The sequence below is a fragment of the Cervus elaphus genome, chromosome 33, assembly GCF_910594005.1.
Source record: "Cervus elaphus chromosome 33, mCerEla1.1, whole genome shotgun sequence".
NCBI classification, from domain to species: domain Eukaryota; kingdom Metazoa; phylum Chordata; class Mammalia; order Artiodactyla; family Cervidae; genus Cervus; species Cervus elaphus.
Window position 1 is genome coordinate 26,884,101 of NC_057847.1, and position 20,659 is coordinate 26,904,759.

General features: G+C 40.6%; 1 non-coding gene across 1 annotated transcript; it reads right to left on the bottom strand.

Moving 5' to 3' along the window:
- Positions 1–9,523: 9,523 nt before the first annotated feature.
- On the bottom strand, positions 9,524–9,631 carry LOC122688858. Its single transcript, XR_006339600.1, has one exon. It is a non-coding gene; the product is annotated as a U6 spliceosomal RNA (small nuclear RNA).
- Between the last annotated feature and the right edge of the window lie 11,028 nt (positions 9,632–20,659).

Genomic DNA, 20,659 nt, shown 5'->3' on the forward strand with positions numbered 1-20,659 from the left:
GAATTTGCTGGACAGAAAGGTAGGAAAGCTATTCTAGGTGAAGGAAACGACAAGTACAAAAGCCCGAGAACATTTAACAAGTTCAAAGACTAAATCCCCTAGTAGCTGAGTAAAAGACATTGCCAAGAGGGAATAATAATCCTCATAGTGGTTGCAATAGTAGTAGCCATAGCAATAATAATAACAGTGATGGCTAATATTTTCTGAGACCTCATGTGCCCTGCACCAAACTAAGAGTTGTACACAAGCTCATTCCACCTAATCTTCAAAATACCCCGACAAGGCAGTTGAAATCATCATCCTATGCTGTAGGGCAGGAAGAAGTCTTGGAAATCTTAGGCAACTTGTCTTCCCTCATGGAACAGGACATACACTTTAGAGCTTGTTCTTTTAGATTAAGGAGTTCTCCAACTTTTTGGTCTCGGGATTTCTTTACATCCTTAAAAATCCTTGAGATAAAATAAATAAGCCATGGGGTGTAATATATAGCATAAGGTATATGGTCAATAATAGTGTACGGGTAATACACTAGTAATAGTAATAGTGTATGGTCAGTAATAGTGTAACTTTGTATGGGGACAGACTTATTGCAATGATCATTCCGTATTGTATGCACATGTCAAATCACTTTATTACATGAAAATAACATAACATTGCACATCAACTGTATTTCAAAATAAATTTTAAAACACATTTATATAAGTAAATAAGTCCTTGAGGATGTCAAATAACTTTTGTTCATGTGAGTTATACCTGTCAATATTTATCATATAAGAAATTAAAACTGAAATCTTTTAATTCACTTAAAAACATAAAGCCATAGATTACTGTGAATAACATATTTTAGTGAAAAATAGCTATTATCCAAAATAAAAAAGCTAGTGAGAGAAGTGTCATTGTTTCAGATTTTTGCAAATCTCTTTACTATCTGGCCTAATAGAACAGCTGGATGCTCATATCTGCTTCTGCATTAAATCTATTCCAGGATCACATTACATTTACCCTATGGAAGATTCTGCTGTACACTCGGAAGGAGGACAGTGAAAATAACGTCTTAGTATTTTTAGGAGAAGAGCTTCGACCTTACAGACACCCTGAAAGGGTCTGGGCTGCATTTTGAGAATTTTTATCTTGGAGTTTAAAGATACTCTTTGGGAGAGTTCATTGCTCTGTGCTTTGCCTTAAGATGCAGCATCATGGGACGGCTGCATCGAGCAGGATGCTAGACATTAGAAGTTCTGGAATGTGGTGCCAATCCTGTCCCTAAGCAGCTGTGACTTAGCTGGGACAATGCTGCTTGAAGGTTATGTAGGATGATAAAGGCCTATGTACTGAATCTTGGGTCCTATTCACTGTTCACTCTTGCTATTGTTTGCTGTGCTCATCTTTAAAAATCCTAGATCTAAGGCATTGAGCCTGCCATTTTTCTTGTTTGCCCTTAGCCCTACTTTATTGCAAGAAACTCATGTGCTCCTTCCCCAAAGAAATGACAGTTGGTTTTATTTTCTGGCAAGATTCTAGAGTTATTATTAAATGGTACTATTAAATGAAAGGCTGGTAGTCACTTTGAAAGTGAACATTAGGAACCAGCATGGACTCATTGAAGTTAAGATATATATGAGACAAATCTAGTTTCCTCTATTAGTATCATCGAGGACTGTGAGGACTTCTGCCAGTGAAACATGTCAAAATGACGTCAAAATAAAGTCAAAATGACGTCAAAATAAAGTCAAAATGATGACTTTATAAGTCAGAAGAGGATTTTAGCTGATGACAGTATAATATAATAAATTGCTGTTAGCAACTATACCCCAAAAGTGCTGATGTCACTGAGGCTGCAGCGTTCTCTTAAGAAGGATTGTTAAGACTTCCCTGGTGGTACGGTGGATAAGAATTCGCCAGTGCAGGGGACACGGGTTTGATCCCTGGTCTGGAAAGATTCCAGACCAGGAGCAACTGGTCATGCCATGGAGCAACTAAGCCCATGTGCCTCAACTACTGAGCCCACGTGCTGCACCTACTGAAGCCTGTGTGCCCAGAATCTGCGCTCTGCAGTAAGAGAAGCCACTGTGATGAGAAGCCCGTGCACCGCGGCGAAGAGTAGCACCTGTTCACCGCAACTATAGAAAGCCTGATCACAGCAACAAAGGCCCAGAGTAATCAAAAATTAATTAACTAATTTAAAAAAAGAAGAAGAGATGTTGCTACGTTCTCTCTAGCCTGCCCAGAAATCTACAACTTGGGTGAAGATGTAGGTGGCATGCCTATCTAGTTAGAGAATAACATGCATTTTGAAGGAATAATTAGCATGTTATGTAAAAGAATCATATCAAAACTCAAAAAACTTTACTCACAAATCTTTATTGACACCTCACTGCCTACTAAATAAAGTCCAAGATCCTTAAGGCGAATTCAAAACCGTCTATTAGCTCACCCAAGTTTTCCTCCCCAGCATTATCTCCTATCTCCATGGGCTTCATGTTGCTCCTCTCCCACCAGCACCTTCCCTTCCTCCTTGAAACTTTTCTCCATCAGCTCTCACTCTCATCATCACATCTGTCCACGAAGAATACTCTGTTCTTCCTCCATCACAGATGCGGCACTGGCAGGTTCTATTCAAAGATTATGTTACTGAAATCTGAAGGAAACATAAAATGTTACAATAGTCTGTTTTCTGAAACTGAGATTTCTGTCTTAACAGATCCAATAGAGATAGGTTTTCATCCCCAGATAACTGTATCTTAGAGCCAGATGAGTTGGTAAAACATTATACATTATTTGGTTTCTTAGTCCCCAGAGCTTCCAGGAGACATGTGGTGCTATTTTTCTGGATAAACCAAATTCTCAGACCAAAGCATCCAGACCTTCTAGGAAGACCAATAGTATCCCATGTGATATTCAAAATATCACCAGTTTCTTGGATTTAGGCACATGTGATTAGGAAGGAGGACTCTTCTATTTTTGCTATCTGGAAAAGCTAGAATTGTATTCCATAAGGTAATTATTAGTTGCAGTTAATAATGGCTCAAACCATCAAGTGACAGCAACCATTTTTTAGATAAAATTTTCAGTTATCTATAGATTTTAAACTTTTTATTTATTTATTTATGACTGTGGCGGGTCTTTGTTGCTGTGTGAGGGCTTTCTCTAGTTGTGCCAATCAAGGCCTACTCTCTAGTTGTGGTGCACAGGCTGCTCACTGCAGTGGCTTCTGCGGAGAAGAGTCTAGAGTGCAGGCTTCAGTAGTTGTGGCGCTCCAGCTTAGCTTCCCTGCAGCATATGGACTCTTCCCAAAGCAGGAGTAGAACCCATGCACCCTGCATTGGCAGACAGATTCTCAACCACTGGACCACCAGGCAAGTCCAGATATCTGTTTATAGATTTTTCATGGCCCCTCTTAATTGTAAATAGCATTAGATGATGCCAATAATCTAGTGTTTTCACTTGCCATTTTTTCTCTTCAATATGCAGTTTTTAAATAACTGATATGTCTGGTCTCTATTTTCTTCATTTTGCTTGCCTACAAAATGTCTACAACCAGGCGATATAGTTTTTCTGGTCTACCTAGAAAGAGGCTAGAGGAAGGAATAAGGGAATGACTACTTTCCAGTAGCTGGCCCAGGACCTCTCAAGAGTGGATTAGTTAGTTTATCATAATCAGAAAATCCTGATCAAATGTCAAAGTCACATTTTTTATATTATTATTTTGAAGTTAAAATTCTAGCAAATATTTTTATAAGTTCTACTTGTTTTTTTGGTCACCATTTTCTCTAACTTTTCAATGTCCACTTGTATTAAGTCCCTGTCCTCGTTGTTTGTAACACCTTCCAATTTAGTATTATCTGCAAATTTCATTAACATGCTATTTACTCCCTCTTCCAGATCATTAATACATGCTATTTTCTTATGTATTAAATTTTGCGGTCAAATAGATTTAATTTGCTGTTGTAATTTCAGTGCATGTTTTCTAAAGATACAATGCAGTTAAGAATGGTCTTAACATAGGCTTAAATCCATACCTAGTTTATAGTTATTTTACTATTATGCAATTCATTTGTGTTCTCTAATCAGCACTGTTGTGAGCTCCATTGAAGCAATAATCTATTGATTTTCTCTTCCTTCTTTTTCAATACAGTCATCATCTTGGCTTTAGATACGCAGCAATAGCAGAGTTATCACTATTGTGTAGTTGTAATCCACCACTATTTATAAAAGGAAATTAAGTCTTTTATTCTCAGTGGATATTTTTCCACTGTTGAAGAAATATTCTAACATTAAAAATTATTTTATAACCATAATATTTTATTTTCTTAAGCATAGTATCAATTTTCTACAAAGAAATAGGTTCTAGAATTTTAAAGCAAGTAAATGTAATGTATATTACATTTATATATATACAACAGATATTTTATATAAATAATATATTCTATATAGAGAGATACATTAGAAGTGTGTGCTATACGTTTTCTTTTATAATAAATCAGTTCACTGACTCCCTGACTCCTATGGCTCTGGGGTGACTTTGTTCTTTATAATGGACTCAGACATGCCACCTTCAAATCAGAGAATGAGATTCATTAAGCCTTTTTTTCACTTTGTGTCACACATCATCCTCCTTATTAGAGCCAGTTTTCATTTTCAATGAGATGAGGCTTCTCACATGCCACTTATTTCTACTTAATGTTCACATATTGCAATTTTAATTCATTGTTTTCAGGAGCTTAGCCTTCATGTTTCTACATAATATTTCCAGGAAATATTTTCTCTTCCCTCACTGTCAGTCTCTCTCTCTCTATTCCCCCTTATAAAGTTAACTGAGTATAAACCCACAGTAATCTTTTCTTTTCCATGCTGAGAAATTTATTTAATCTCTACATCTCAGTTTCCCCATCTGTGAATTTGTAACGGAGCAGGATCCTACGCGACCTTCTTGGGACAGACCCCCCCCCCAAATTCTGTGCTTTAACTCCTCTCTGAAGTACCTAGATAATCGTATCTGATGCACATTTCCTGAGAAGTTTTACAGATGCTAAAACCACCACCAAGTGGAAGAAATTAACTACTTGATGATCATGAGCATGTACCAGACCTGCTGGTATCTGAGGATGGATAATGGTAAAACCTGCGACACCGCCCTGTAACCTCACCATCAGCCAGTCAGAGAATCATGCACAAGCTGATCTCAAACCCTCAAGTCCCCTCCCTCACCTCGCCTTTAAAATGTGTTGACTGGAAAAAAAAAAAAAAAAGCACACCATGAGAGTTGTGAGTTAAGTTTTATTTGGGGTAGAATAAGGACTACAGCCCAGGAGACAGCATTTCAGAGAGCTCTGAGAGACTGTTTCAAAGAGGTGGGGAGAGGGTCAGTATGTATGTGATTTTGGTGAAAGCGGAGTATGTTCAATCAAGCACATATCTTTTGCAGCTGGTTGCCGCTATTCTCTTGAAAGTTACTGCTAGGTCATGAGGAGCAGACCTCATCATGAAGGTTTTTTTTTTCTTCTTCTTCTTTTGGTTGCACCAGGCTGCATGTGGGATCTTAGTTCCCCGATTAGGGATTGAACCCATGCCCGTTGCACTGGAAACACAGTTTTTAATCACTGGACTGCCAGGGAAGTCCCACCATGAAGGATTTTTATGATCTTCTAGATATGAGGAGATGCAGGAATTGGGCTCGTAAATTCTTCTGAAAATATCCGTCTGAAGGCCTATTCCGCTAGTTTTTCCCAGAGCACAGTGCCCTGATCTCCACCCCGAATTTCTTTCAGGGGACATTGAAGGTTGGCTTCCCTGGTGGCTCAGTGGTAAAGAATCCACCTGTCAATACAGGAGACACGGGTTCAATTTTTGGATCAGGAAGATCTCCTGGAGGAGGAAATGGCAACCATTCTAGTATTCTTGCCTGGGAAACCCCATGGACTGTAACCCCATGGACAGAGGAGCCTGGCAGGCTACAGTCCATGGGGTCTCATAAGAGTAGGACACAACTTACTGACTAAACAACCACAACTGAAGGTCATCAGCTGCAGCAGTTCATGATTTAGTTCTGCAGAGATAGATGGCAAGTATCGATTTGTAGTTGTCAAATGCTTTCCTGAAATCCATAGGGAGTTTTGGCCTTTTTGAACTCTAGCTGTCCCGAACTCCTTGTTTGGCACCCTGCAATAAATGCTGCACTTTTCTTCCCCACAACCCGATGTCAGTAGACCGGCTTTACTGTGTGAGGGCGAGGGACCCATTTGGTTTGATAACAAGTTGTCCCCTCATGGGCTTCCCTGGTGCTCAAATGGTAAAGAATCCACCTGCAGTGCAGGAGACCTGGGTTCGATTCCTGGGTTGGGAAGATCCCCTGGAGAAGGGAACAGCTACCCACTCCAGTATTCTTGCCTGGAGAATTCCATGGACAGAGAAGCTTGGCAGGCTAGTCCATGGGGTCGCAAAGTGTCCGACAGGACTAAGTGACTTTCATTTTTACTTTCTGTCCCCTCATAACTGGCCTATTCATCTCAGAGTGTTGTTGTCAAGTTCAAATGAGATAATTCATGCAAACATGTTTTATAAGTGATATACAAGCAAATTAATGGTATTACGTTTTACTGAAATATAATAAAGGCAAATACAAGATATTATTTTCATTGATAAATTAAAGCTGTATTTCCACAGATTTTGTTGAACTTTCAGGAAATGTCTATTTTTATGGCAGAATACATGTTATCCTTTCATAATTGGCCCTAATCCTAATTTCAGTGCAATTGAGTACTAAATCTAAGATTTGAAGAGAAAAATGTCTGCATTTTAGATAACTAAACAACATGCAATTTTACATTCCAGGTTCCTAAATAGTTTCACAGTAGACCTGTAAGTTAGAAAAGACATAACAAAGTAAATTCTGTTTTCCCATGGGAAATTTTTTATTCTTTTTTCTTAATTTTGAAGCCTTAAAGAGTTGAATTTCAGCTGAAAACATTGAGCTAAAATTTAATTTTCTATCTAGAGCAATTATTCTTAGGTAATATTTGAGATTCTATGAAATTCTCTTTTTTTTTTTTCCTTGCAAAAAACTTTATTTCCCTCTGCTCCAAGCCTTGGGAGAGGGCTCCAGGGTGGTTAAAAAGCTGAGTAGTGGCTACAGTGGTAAAGAATCCTCCTGCCAATTCAGAACATGCAAGAGACGCAGGTTTGATCCCTGGTCAGGAAGATCCTCTGGAGAAGGAAGTGGCACCCCAGGCCAGTATTCTTGCCTGGGAAATCCCAGGGACAGAAAAGCCTGGCAGCTGCAGTCCACAGGGGTTGCAAAAGAGTCAGAGATGACTTAGCAACTAAAAAACCAAAAAGTTGCAAAGAGACTTCATGCAGAAGTGCTGACATCTGAGAAACTCCTCAAAGGCTACTAAGAGACAAGCTGGAACCTCGGGCCTTTACTGGAGTGCTTGCCCCGAACAAATGTCTCCTCCAGCAACAGAATGCAAAGTAACGATAAGGCATTAAAAATAACTGTACCCACGCACAGTTGGGGGCAAATTATGAACAAGAAGATACAAAAAGGCCAAAACCCACTGCCACTTCGGAGGTTCAGGGAGCAAAAGCAGAGTACCATGCATGGTCCCTGCAAACAGCACCGTCAAGGGGGTGGGCAGACCACCTGAGCCGGCCCTCCTGCCCCACCCTCCAATCTACCCCTATCCTCACGCCATTTGAGAGAGTAGCTCACCCTCCCTCCCGAGGAGTGAGCAAGGGCACATGTTACTTGTTTTCGTTCTCTCTTGCTATAGCAGGAATCCCAGCAAAGCCTTGCCCAAGTTTCCCGTCTGGCCTCTAATCAATTTCTGTTGATTAAAGAGTCCAAGGCCCCCGGGCTGGGCTCCAGAAGCCCCTAGTCCTGCTAGAGGGTGAGTGTTTGGAGGGGAACTCGCCCCGCCCGGCCTGGGGACCAGCCAGCCTGCTGAGGGGAGTCACATGCTCGCCATCTTCTTGGTGTGTTTCACGTGCTCCCGCAGGACGCAGCTCTCCCCCAGGGCAGAGCCCAGGGCATGCAGAGCCAACAAGGCCTGGTTCCGGTTCTTCTTCATGAGAATGGCAACTCCCATAGCGTTCTGGATTTTACCCCACTCTTTTTGGGGCAGCTTCCACCCGTCCTGGAAGACAGCACGGCTGCTGCCTCGCTGGTTTTGTATTTTCAAGGGACCGCTGGGTGCCCTCACGCATCTCTTTGGCTGATTCGTGGGAAAAGTGGCCCCTGCCCTCCAGAGCTATATCATCTCAGTGGAAATAGAAGCCCAGAGAGAGGTAGGTGTTAGGGGACTGCGGAGGCAGGTTGACCGGGTGGTGGACTGCGGCCTCCACCTCTGTGGAATAGTTCTCAAGAATCTGGGAGCTCTTGGATAATTGGTTAATAAGGAGAAACTGAAAAAATGGTGTTGGCTGGTCCTGGTAGCTGAGGATAGTTGAGTGGTTGGTTCTGAAAGTTGTGACTGGGAAGAGGTTGGAGGGTGGTCGAGGTGTTGATGAAAGTAATAAACAATCCATAATAAGACTAGAAAAGTTTAATTTGAGCCAAGTTGAGGACTAGCCCAGAATTTTGCTTCCAAGATTACTCTGAGAAACTTGCTCTGGAGAAGCAGGGTTTTCAACATAGTTTTATATCTTGTCAAAACAAAGAACATTGAACAAGTCAGGGTTACATTTCTTCAATGTTTCCAAAAAAAAAAAAAAAAAGAAAACAACAGGGAATTCCCTGGTAGTTCAGTGGTTAGGACTTCATTCCAAGGGCTCAGATTCAATCCCTAGTCAGGGAACTAAGATCCCGCAAGCCATGTGGTGTGGTTAAAAAAACAAACAGAAAAAAAAAAACCAAACAAACAGAAAAAAGACAAGAAAGCAAAAACAGAAGAGAGCAGTAGGTACCCACTGGGAAGAGGGTCTTATCATCAAAGGAGAACCAGTGTCAGTGTCCAAGGACGAGTGGCGTTTAACCTTTTTTTTTTTAACATGGACATTATTTACTTCTGGTCAATAGGCCCTTTTCTTTAATAATTAAAGTAGTCGTACAATGTATGTTTGATAGGCCGTAAGTAGGCTATTGCATTTAGCATAAAATTCAAATTAACTCATGTATAAACCAGAATGACTTCCCTGTATCTCGATATGTGAAAATTTCTTTTATCAGAGGCTGGAGGAAGGGGTGTCCCCAGGTCTGTTTCATCCAAACACTGTTAAGGAGGAGAAAGATCCAAGGGAGGACCAAACACACTGCTGAGAGTTGATTCTTTTCTTTTTATGTATAAATGTATTCTTTTATGTGCTCCCAATGCAGGAGCTTTGGGATACATTTGTGTATAAATGTATTCTTTTTGAAAAATTTATTTATCTTTAATTGAAGGATAATTGCCTTACAATATCATGTTGGTTTCTGCCACACATCAACATGAGTCAGCCATCGGCATACACATGTTCCCTCCCTCTTGTACCTCTAGTCTGCCTCCCACCCCTCCAGGTTGTTACAGAGCCCCAGTTTGAGTTCCCTAAAAATATGGAATGCTTCACAAATTTTCGTGTCATCCTTGCACAGGGGCCATGCTGATCTAACTCTGTATGCATCCAATTTTAGTATATGTGCTGCCAAAGTGAGCCCTGAGAGTTGATTCTTCACTATTCGCATCTCTCACAAATTCATCCTCGTGACATGTTCCAGTCTTTTCATTACAAATCAGGTTGAATGATAAATCTCTGTATAATTTCTTTAAAAGATCTTTTCGTTGGAGTATGCAGGATCTTTATTTGCAGCATGTGGGATCTGGTTCCCTGACCGGGGATCAAACTCAGGCCCCTTCCTGCATTGGGAGCACAGAGACTTAGCCATCAGACCACCAGGGAAGTTCCCTGGATAGTAGTTTTTTACTTCATTAATGTAAAGCAAACCTTTCCAAACTTTTGTGGTAGACATTTCAAAATAATTGTAAGTCAGATATGCAAAATCCTACTGAATTATTTCAGTTGAGTAATTAAAATTCAACCTCACTAAGCCAACCTTTGGAGAAGGAAATGGCAGCCCACTCCAGTATTCTTGTCTGGAGAATCTCCATGGACAGAGGTGTCTGGTGGGCTACAGTCCATGGGGTTGCAGAGTTGGACACAACTGAGCGACTAAGAACAAGCCAACCTTGGTCAGTGTGGACAACTGGTTTATCTGGATTATTTCACAGACCTCTCTAACAAGTTTCAGTGTTTCAGTTACATAGCTTAAAGATCTATGACTAACATCCCTAGCCTCTGGAGGAATATGCTTTAGACACGCCTCTAGATGGTTCAGGTTATTTCTGGTTCTGAAAGATCTAGATGCACAAGTTTTAGTGTTGACATCCTGTTATGAAATAAAGCTCATGGATATTCTTGAAGTCATAGGCTGGTTTTAGTAGTTTTATTTCCCAAAATGTATGTAAGTGGAGGCCAAATTCAAGTTCTTACCTTTCCCCAGACTCTTTCTTAGACAAGTCACAGTGGACATTGAGTGGTCTTATTCCATGAAAAGTTGGGAGATTGGTGGATCCTTTGGGACAAATGTTAGTGAGGACTTTGAAGTGTCAGACTCAAAGATTAAGGCTCTGACTGCAATACAGCCTCGGGACTAAGAACATGGGCTTTGGAGTTGGATAGACCTGGACTGAGGTCTGCTGCTTATGAGCTATGTGACCTTAAGCGTTTTACTCAGCCTTTCTAAGCCTCATTTTCTTCATCTATACAAACAGGATTTTTGTTTGAATTGAATAAGTCAACATATGTACAGTGTTTAAAACAGGGCTTTGAGTTAGTGTTGCTGTTATTATTGGTCATGTTTCACATGCTAAATATATTTTATTATCATTATTCAGTTATATGAATTGTTTTCTCTGGAATTAGTTTTTCTCTTTTATGGTACTAGTTTTCCTAGACATCTCTGATCAAATTAGTCGTGTTAAAAAATAATTTATTTGCTTATTTTAGACTGTGCTGGGTCTTCATTGCTCTGTGGACTTTTTCTCTCGTTGTGGTGAGCGAGGGCTACCCTGCAGTTGGGGAGTGCAGGCTTCTCATTGTGTTGGCTTCTCTTGTTGCACCTCACCGGCTCTAGGGCTCGAGAGCTTCGGTAGTTGCAGCTCATGGGCTTAGTTGCTCAGTGGCATGTGGGATCTTCCTGGATCAGGGATCGAACCCGTGTGTGTCCTGCATTGGCAGGCAGATTCTTTACCACTGAACCACGAGGGAAGCCTGATCATTAGTTATTGTTTTTATGTAAGAATGAAAAATTAGATTTGACTCTTTTAGTTAGCTGTCATGGATTTTCTTTATTGTTGAGAAATAGATTTTTTTCCTATAGGATACTTCCCTGAATAGGAAGACTCTAAGGTAACCTCAAGTACCAGGAGGGACCAGTTGACAAGCAGTCTTGCTTTAGATGCAGTTAACTTGTACACATATTTTCATGGTGGACTCAGCCAGAACAGCAGAAGTAGAAATCTTGCCTTGGATTTTTTTCTTTCTCATTTTGTGAAGTTATAACTTAAGATAGCTAATGAAAAAGTGTGCAGGAGGTGACCAAAAAGATACTCAGGGGGTGTAAGTATTGCTATAGCTTTTAAGGCCAGTTATCAAGAAGGCCAAAATCAGGAAAAATTAAAAATTGATAGAAATCCTTTGATATTAGGAAGGGCATCTAAAGTATCACTGCAGCCTCTGAGGAGTTGTCAAAAATAGCAGGGAAAAAACTGTCCCCTAAGCTTATTATAACCTAGGGGATTTTAAGAGAAAGGAAGAATGATGTCACTGTGTATTCTGGGGATTTATCTTTATGTGGAAAGGTAATGGCTTGGTTAGGCTCCTATGTCTGAGAATGAATCCCATGCTGAACGATGCCTTAGCACAGAACTGGGGAAGGCTTGAAGTTTCAGTCTTTCTTTATTTCTCTCCCCACTAGTCTCTGAAGTGAAGAGTTAGAGAAGAGAGGTTTACTTTCCCTGGTATAAATTATGACACCTGCCCTTATGAGGCAGAAGTTTTGGTTTTAATTAAGACCATTTGCTGTTATCTAGTATAACAGTTTTTTTGTGTTTTTTTTTTTGTCATTTATTGTTTTCTTTCAAAGAGAATGACCCTAGTGATAGGAGGGTCTTCTGTTTGCTCAGTACACACAATATCTTCATTCCCAGTCAGAATGGAGATTTTTAAGTTTGGAGCTAAGAAGTAGGATAAAATTAAGTTGATCTGCATAAAGAAGAAAATGTGATTTAGGGTTGCTAAAGATTATCTGCAAACTGGAGGGGGTGGGGAGAACTGGGACTAGAAAGAGCAGAGCCTATGATATGCAGAAAGAAGAAAGATTTGGAAGATAAATTATGTTCAATGAGGATTTTTTTTTCAAGAAAGGTTTTTAAAAATGAAATACTGTGCAATTCTGGAATGAAACCCACTTCTCCCATCTTATCTGCCAAAAAAAAGAGTAAATCTACATTGTTGAATAATGCTCTGATTTCAGTGGATTTAGTTTTTAATGAAATAAAACATAGCGAACAATGTGAAAACACACATGGGCTAACCAGACACTCAGCTTTGGGGATAAAAGCATATCAAATACAATGGAAGACCCTTCCTGAATATGAGTGGATAATTTATGGTGAAGGCATAAAGGCTTCCAGTAACATATATATGGTATATTGATGAAGGGATGCACACATACATTTTTGTTCTAAAGAGAAAACTTCAGAGAAAAATACTCCCAAATCTCTTCCCTAAACCTCACAATATTTTGGCAAAATTAATCTCATGCTTTGGTTCCCAAACTTTTTTTGGTTATTTTTAGCTTTTTCCTCCTTGGGGACAATAAGACAGGCAGATAGTGAAGTCTCATAGTTAATAACATAGGCTTTGTAATTTTTTTGGTTTATTTTTTATTTTATATTGGAGTATAGTTGATAGTTTCAGATGTACAGCAAACTGATGCTGTTATTCATATACATGTATCTTTTTTCAAATTCTTTTCCCATTTAGGTTTGTTACTTATTATTGAGCAGAGTTCCATGTGCTATACAGTAGGTCCTTGTTGGTTATCTGTTCTAAATACAGCAGTGTGTACATACCAGTCCCAGACTCCCTAACTGTCCCTTCCCCTCTGCGCCTCCCCCCGCATAACCATAAGCTCATTCTCTAAGTCTGTTAGTCTGTTTCTGTTTTAACAGTATGCTTTGGAATCAGATACACCTGGTTTGAAACCCCACCTCTACCTTAATACTCCTGTATTGCAGGTGGATTCTTTACTGCTAAGCAACCAGGGAAGCCCCTTTTTTCTCTAGCCATCATCTTTTCTTGGTGCTCAATTTCCATGCCCCGTGTACGGATTTGATTCGGTTGCTCCAAAGCAGTTTTTTCTAATGACTATGAGAACTCTGCACAATAGACCTATAACACAACTGCATATTTCAATTATCCCCATAACCCCTCCCCCCACAACTGTCTCAGTGTTGACTTAATGTTATTCATTTGCTTGTGTTGTTACTGAAAACAAACTCTTAATTAAAATGGCCCAGCATCACCTGGCTCACATAGAGTGCCGCAAGCAATAATCCCTAGTTTAATGTACCCTTTGGCTCATACCTCCAATTTAGTTTTTGAATCTAGGAATATAAATGGATTTCATAATGGCCTGTGAGCATCAGGTGACAGATTAGAATTACTAATGAAGAGCCACTTTCTTGGGAGGATTAACATTGCATGATTGTTTCTAGGTCCCATGGACTGAACATGTAATTGAACACCCAGGTCAGGCTAAAATAGAACTTCTTATGTGAATTATGTATGTATGACTTGTGTTAACACTTCTGTTTGGTTCCTCATCTATTCTTGAATGGTGGTGGTTTAGTCACTAAGTTGCTAAGTCATAGACTCTTGCGACCCTATGGACTGTAGCCCGCCAGGCCCCTCCATCCATGGAATTTTCCAGGCAAGAATACTGGAGTGGGTTGCCATTTCCTTCTTCAGGGAATCTTCCCGAGCCAGGGATTGAATTTGGGTCTCCTGCATTGCAGGCAGATTCTTTACCAACTGAGCCACCAGGGAAGCCCCCATATATTCTTACATGTATGAACATTCTATCTGCTGGTAAGAAGCATGAGGCTTTTCTTCTGTTTTCACCTCCCCACTCTTTCATTCAGTAATTTGAAATGTTTTCTATTCCTCTGAAAATAACTTTTAGGTTCGGTATAGACAAGATAGTTATCCTCTGTTTCAATTATTGCAGTAATCCCTTAGTAAAACTCAAGCAACCCAAGTTTGGGGTGCAAAGGATGAGTAACACACAGGCCTCTTGAACTGCTCCCCCACCCAGGTCAAGTTCAAGAACTCAATGCCCTTGTATAAGTTTCTCTCCTTTCCCCCCCTTTCATGATTGCTTTGACTGAAGACTCACAGGCATCCTTGAATGTTCTAAAGTACTCTTCACTGTGGCTTCTTGTAGCAGAGAAGCAGAAAGGCATTAATAGTTTCTGAGCACCAAGTACTCAGTATGCTGGACACTTTATATTCCTAAACTCATTTAGTCCTCACCACGGCCTTTGTGAGGGCGGTGTTATAATTCTCATCAGCAGATGTGGAAATCGAAGCTCCAAGGAGATACACGGGAGCATGTACTAGTGTTCAGATGTGAGGGCTGCTGCATACAGTAGGGCTTCTCTAGTAGGGCAGTGCCTTTTGTCCTAACACAAGTGAAGGCGTTGTATGGACTAGAGAGGGCCCTGATTGAGCCAAACCCTGATTTTAAAGCCCAGTGTATTTCTGCTATTGTGTGTTCCTTCCCCCAAAGTTACTAACTTCACCCAAGAGAAGCACTTTAAACATCTGACAGCACCAGGTCCTGAAAACTCTCACTCAACAAGAGCGGCAACACTTTCAGACACCCACAAAATGTGCTCCCTTCACTTTAGTAGACAGTCAGCAAAAATGGTAGCGATTTTCCTTTTCCTATATCCACAGCCTTGGCGCTGTGACTTTGCAGCTCTGCACGTGAAGAGACAGAGTTACTTCTCCACTATTTGAATCTTGTCTGGCCTCTTCACCCACGTTGGCCAGTGGAGTGCTATGGAAGTGATGGCGCATCCATTCTGAGCCCAGGCCTCAACAGCTCCTGTTCATCTACTTGTTTCTTGGGAACTCTTCCTAGTCAGCAAGTGAATAAACCCAGGCTAGCCTCCTGGAGGATGAGAGACGGCATGGAGCAGAGATGAAGCACTGCATCTGAGGTCATCCTGTACCAGCCGACTGCAGGTGCTTGACGGATCCCAGTCTACTATGTCTGGCTCAGGTGGCAGAACTGGCTTGGCGACCCATGGACTCATTGTTTTAAACCACTAATTTTGGAGTGGTTGATACACAGTGTTACTTAACTACATGTCTCATTGGAGGATGTTTTCAGCTGAGATTAACCTTCCAATTGGTGAACTGTTTTTTAAACTGAAGACTAGTCTATTTACAATGTTGTGTTAATTACTGCTGTACAGAAAAGTGATTCAATTATATACATATATACTTTTTTATTTCCATTATGGTTTATTATAGAATATTGAATCTAGTCCTCTGTGCTTGTTGTTTATGCATTCTATATACAAGAGCTTACATTTGCTAACCACAACCTTCTACTCCATCCCTCCCCCAAACCCTTCCCCCTTGGCAACCACCAGTCTGCTCTCTATGTCCATGATTCTGTTTCTGTTTCATAGATAGGTTCATTCATGCCATATTTTAGATGTCATGTATAAGTCATATTATATGGTGTCTGTCTTTCTTTCTGATTTATTTTATTTAGTATGATAATTTTTAGTTGCACCCATGTTGCTGCAAATGGCATTATATTGTTTGCTTTTATGGCTGAGTTGTATTCCACTGTACATATGTACCACATCTTCTTTATCCATTCATCTGTTTTTATTGTTTTTGTTTTGGCAATACCATGTGGCTTTCAAGATCTTAGGTCCCTGACCAGGGATTGAACCTGGGCCCCAGCAGTGAAAGGGTTGAATCCTAACCACTGGACTGCCATTCATCTGTCAATGGACATTTACCTGATTTCCAGTCTTGAATATTGTGAACAGTGCAGCTATGAACATAAGGATGGATGCATGTATCTTTTTGAATTATAAATTTTTCAGGATATATGCCCAGCAGTGAGATTGCTGTATCATAGGGTAATTCTAGTTTTAGTTTTCTGAGGAACCTCTATACTGTTTTCCATAGTGGCTGCACCAGCTTACGATATAGTATACAATATAAACTCCCTCCAACAATATAGGAGGATTCCCTTTTCTCCACATCCTCTCCAGCCTTTGTTATTTGTAGACTTTTTAATAACAGTTGTTCTGATTGGTGTGAGGTACTACCTCACTGTGGTTTTGATTTGCATTTCTCTAATAATTAGCAATGTTGAGCATCTTTTCATGTGCCTTTTGGCCTTCTGTCTGTCTTGTTTGGAGAAATGTCTATTTAGGTCTTCTGACCATTTTTTGATTGGGTTATTTTTTTGTTGTTGAGTTGCATGAGCTCTTTATGTGTTTTGGAAATGTATTCCTTGTTGGTTGCATTGTTAACAAATGTTTTCTCCCATTCTGTAGGTTGTGTTTTCATTTTGTTTCTGTTTCCTCTGCTGTGCAAAAGTTTGTAAGTTCAATTAGGTCCCATTTGTTTATTTTTGCTTTTATTTCTATTGCCTTGGGAGACTGACCTAAGAAAATATAGGTATGGTTTATGTCAGAGAATGCTTTGCCTATGTTCTCTTATAGGAATTTTATGGTGTCACGTCTTATGCTTAAGTTTTCAAGCCATTTTGAGTTTATTTTTGTGTGTGGTAAGAGGGCGTGTTCCAACTTCATTAATTTACATGCAGCTGTCCAACTTGTCCAACACTACTTGCTGAAGAGACTGTATTTTTCCCATTGTATATTCTTGCCTCCTTTGTTGAAGATTAATTGACTGTAGGTGTGTGGGTTTATTTCTGGGTTCTCTGTTTGGTTCCATTGACCTGTTTGTTTTTGTGCCAACGCCATGGTGTTTTGATTATTGGAGCTCTGTAGTATTTTCTGAAGCCTGGGAAGGTTATGCCTCCTGCTTTATTCTTTTTCTTCAGACCCAATTCTGGGTCTCTTATGGTTCCATATGAATTTTAGAATTATTTGTTCTAGTTCTGTGAAAAATGTCATGGGTAATTTGTAAGTCGTTAAGCAGATTGTCCTTTGTAATTGGGTGGGCCTCATCCCGTAAGTTGAAGATTTGAATAGAACAAAAAGGCTGACCTCCCCAAGGAGGAGGGAGTTCCCCAGCACACTGATTTGGACTTTATCTGCTCTATCAACTCCCCTGTGTCTGCAACATGCTGGCCCCACTGCAACTTCCATATTGTGCGAGCCAATTCCTCATAATAGATCTCCTATGTATATATACATTTTATTGGTCCTACTTCTTGAAAGAAACTTGTTGAATACACACAATAACTGATACACTTGCTGATGTAGTTTATCTTTCCACTGAACCACTTCTTTCTTCATCCTTCTGGAACAGCTGCATCTTGGCTGGTCCAGAACCTGTCTTCCCCCAGAGTTGCTGAGTCTTCTTACGTTCAGCCCTTTATCCTGCCAAGAAGACTAAACCATCCATGCATTTCCATTCCTTCCAGGTCCCTGTTGTTAACACACTGGAGACTATTGCCCCCTGCCTATGGCTAAAGGAGGGGATGGAGACCTCATGAGGGTCTTGTTGCAGTACCTGACAATAGAAGAGGACTACAACCTATTCTGAAAAATTTTATGCAAACTTTTGCCTCAGTTATTTTCTTATGTTTGTCCTCCTATTGTAGAAGTCCACTCTTCTCAACTCTCCCTGCCGAGGAAGAGTCTGAACCCTCCCCACAGGTGCCAATGGAGGATACCATTGCAGAAACCAGCTGTACTTACATGCCCTGACGCCAACCTCTCTCTCTCTTTTAAGTCTGGAGGTTCTCCCATATCAATCAGTGCCCACAAATTCACTGCGCCTTGTGCTCACTTCCCTTTAGAGCAGGTCTTTGGACCCAACTTTTCCAAATTTGAATTGCCTCAAGAACAAAGATCCTAGCTTCCTGTAGCCTTGACCTTCCCTAGCTGCTGGGAAAGCACGTGCAAAAGGAGCTAAAGTAAGGCAGGCACTTTTCCCATTCCCACGCTCCTATTCTCTGGGGTTAGTAACATTTCCTCCAGTTCTCCCATCCTTTAGTGTCAAGCAAAAGGCGATGGTCGTCTGATAAATTAGCCCACAGAGCAGCAAGGACAGACCAAGGTTCTGGAGCTCTGACTGCCTTTGGGCTATCATGGCTTAAAGGAGGGGACAGTGACAAGTGGGGGCTTCCTCCTTCGTGCTTGGACGCCTGCATACCGAGCCCTGGGTCCTCGAGTCATTGCTTTTCCTAGCAGCCATGCCATGCGTTGTCAGGCTCCATCTCTAAGACAACATGGAAAACCATGGGCTTTGCCAGGTATAGCCCATAAAATGGTGAAGCCACTGTGGAAGACAGTATGACAGTTCCTCAAAAAATTAAACATAGAATTACAAGTTCAGCAGTTCCATTTCTAAGTATGTATCAAAAGAATCAAATGCTGAGAGCTGATATTTGTACACCCATGTACACAGCAGCATTAGTCACAGTGCCGAAAGATGGAAACAAATGTCCATTGATGGATGAATGGGTAAACAAAATATGGTATATTCATGAAGTACAATATTTTTTAGTCTTAAAAAGGAAGGAAATTCTGATACATGGATAAACCTTGAAAACATTAAGTGAAACAAGCCAGACACAAAAGGACAATTTTTTTTTTCATTTATTTTTATTAGTTGGAGGCTAATTACTTTACAATATTGTAGTGGTTTTTGTCATACATTGACATGAATCAGCCATGGATTTACATGTATTCCCCATCCCGATTCCCCCTCCCACCTCCCTCTCTACCCGATCCCTCTGGGTCTTCCCAGTGCACCAGGCCCGAGCACTTGTCTCATGCACCCAACCTGGGCTGGTGATCTGTTTCACCCTAGATAATATACATGTTTCGATGCTGTTCTCTTGAAACATCCCACCCTCGCCTTCTCCCACAGAGTCCAAAAGTCTGTTCTGTACTTCTGTGTCTCTTTTTCTGTTTTGCATATAGGGTTATCATTACCATCTTTCTAAATTCCATATATATGTGTTAGTATGCTGTAATGTTCTTTATCTTTCTGGCTTACTTCACTCTGTATAATGGGCTCCAGTTTCATCCATCTCATTAGAACTGATTCAAATGAATTATTTTTAATGGCTGAGTAATATTCCATGGTGTATATGTACCACAGCTTCCTTATCCATTCACCTGCTGATGGGCATTGAGGTTGCTTCCATGTCTTGGCTATTATAAACAGTGCTGCGATGAACATTGGGGTACATGTGTCTCTTTCAATTCTGGTTTCCTCAGTGTGTATGCCCAGAAGTGGGATTGCTGGGTCATATGGCAGTTCTATTTCCAGTTTTTTAAGAAATCTCCACTCTGTTCTCCATAGCGGCTGTACTAGTTTGCATTCCCACCAACAGTGTAAGAGGGTTCCCTTTTCTCCACACCCTCTCCAGCATTTATTGCTTGTAGACTTTTGGATAGCAGCCATCCTGACTGGCATGTAATGGTACCTCATTGTGGTTTTGATTTGCATTTCTCTGATAATGAGTGATGTTGAGCATCTTTTCATGTGTTTGTTAGCCATCTGTATGTCTTCTTTGGAGAAATGTCTGTTTAGTTCTTTGGCCCATTTTTTGATTGGGTCATTTACTTTTCTGGAATTGAGCCGCAGGAGTTGCTTATATATATATATTTTTAAAATTTATTTATTTATTTTTTTCAGTGGGTTTTGTCATACATTGACATGAATCAGCAATAGATTTACACGTATTCCCCATCCCAATCCCCCCTCCGCCCTCCCTCTCCACCCGATTCCTCTGGGTCTTCCCAGTGCACCAGGCTCGAGCACTTGTCTCATGCATCCCACCTGGGCTGGTGACCTGTTTCACCATAGATAATATACATGCTGTTCTTTCGCAACATCCCACCCTCACCTTCTCCCACAGAGTTCAAAAGTCTGTTCTGTACTTCTGTGTCTCTTTTTCTGTTTTGCATATAGGGTTGTCGTTACCATCTTTCTAAATTCCATATATATGTGTTAGTATGCTGTAATGTTCTTTATCTTTCTGGCTTACTTCACTCTGTATAAGGGGCTCCAGTTTCATTCATCTCATTAGGACTGGTTCAAATGGGTTCTTTTTAACGGCTGAGTAATATTCCATGGTGTATATGTACCACAGCTTCTTTATCCATTCATTTGCTGATGGGCATCTAGGTTGCTTCCATGTCCTGGCTATTATAAACAGTGCTGCAATGAACATTGGGGTGCACGTGTCTCTTTCAGATCTGGTTTCCTCAGTGTGTATGCCCAGAAGTGGGATTGCTGGGTCATATGGCAGTTCTATTTCCAGTTTTTTAAGAAATCTCCACACTGTTTTCCATAGCGGCTGTACTAGTTTGCATTCCCACCAACAGTGTAAGAGGGTTCCCTTTTCTCCACACCCTCTCCAGCATTTATTGCTTGTAGA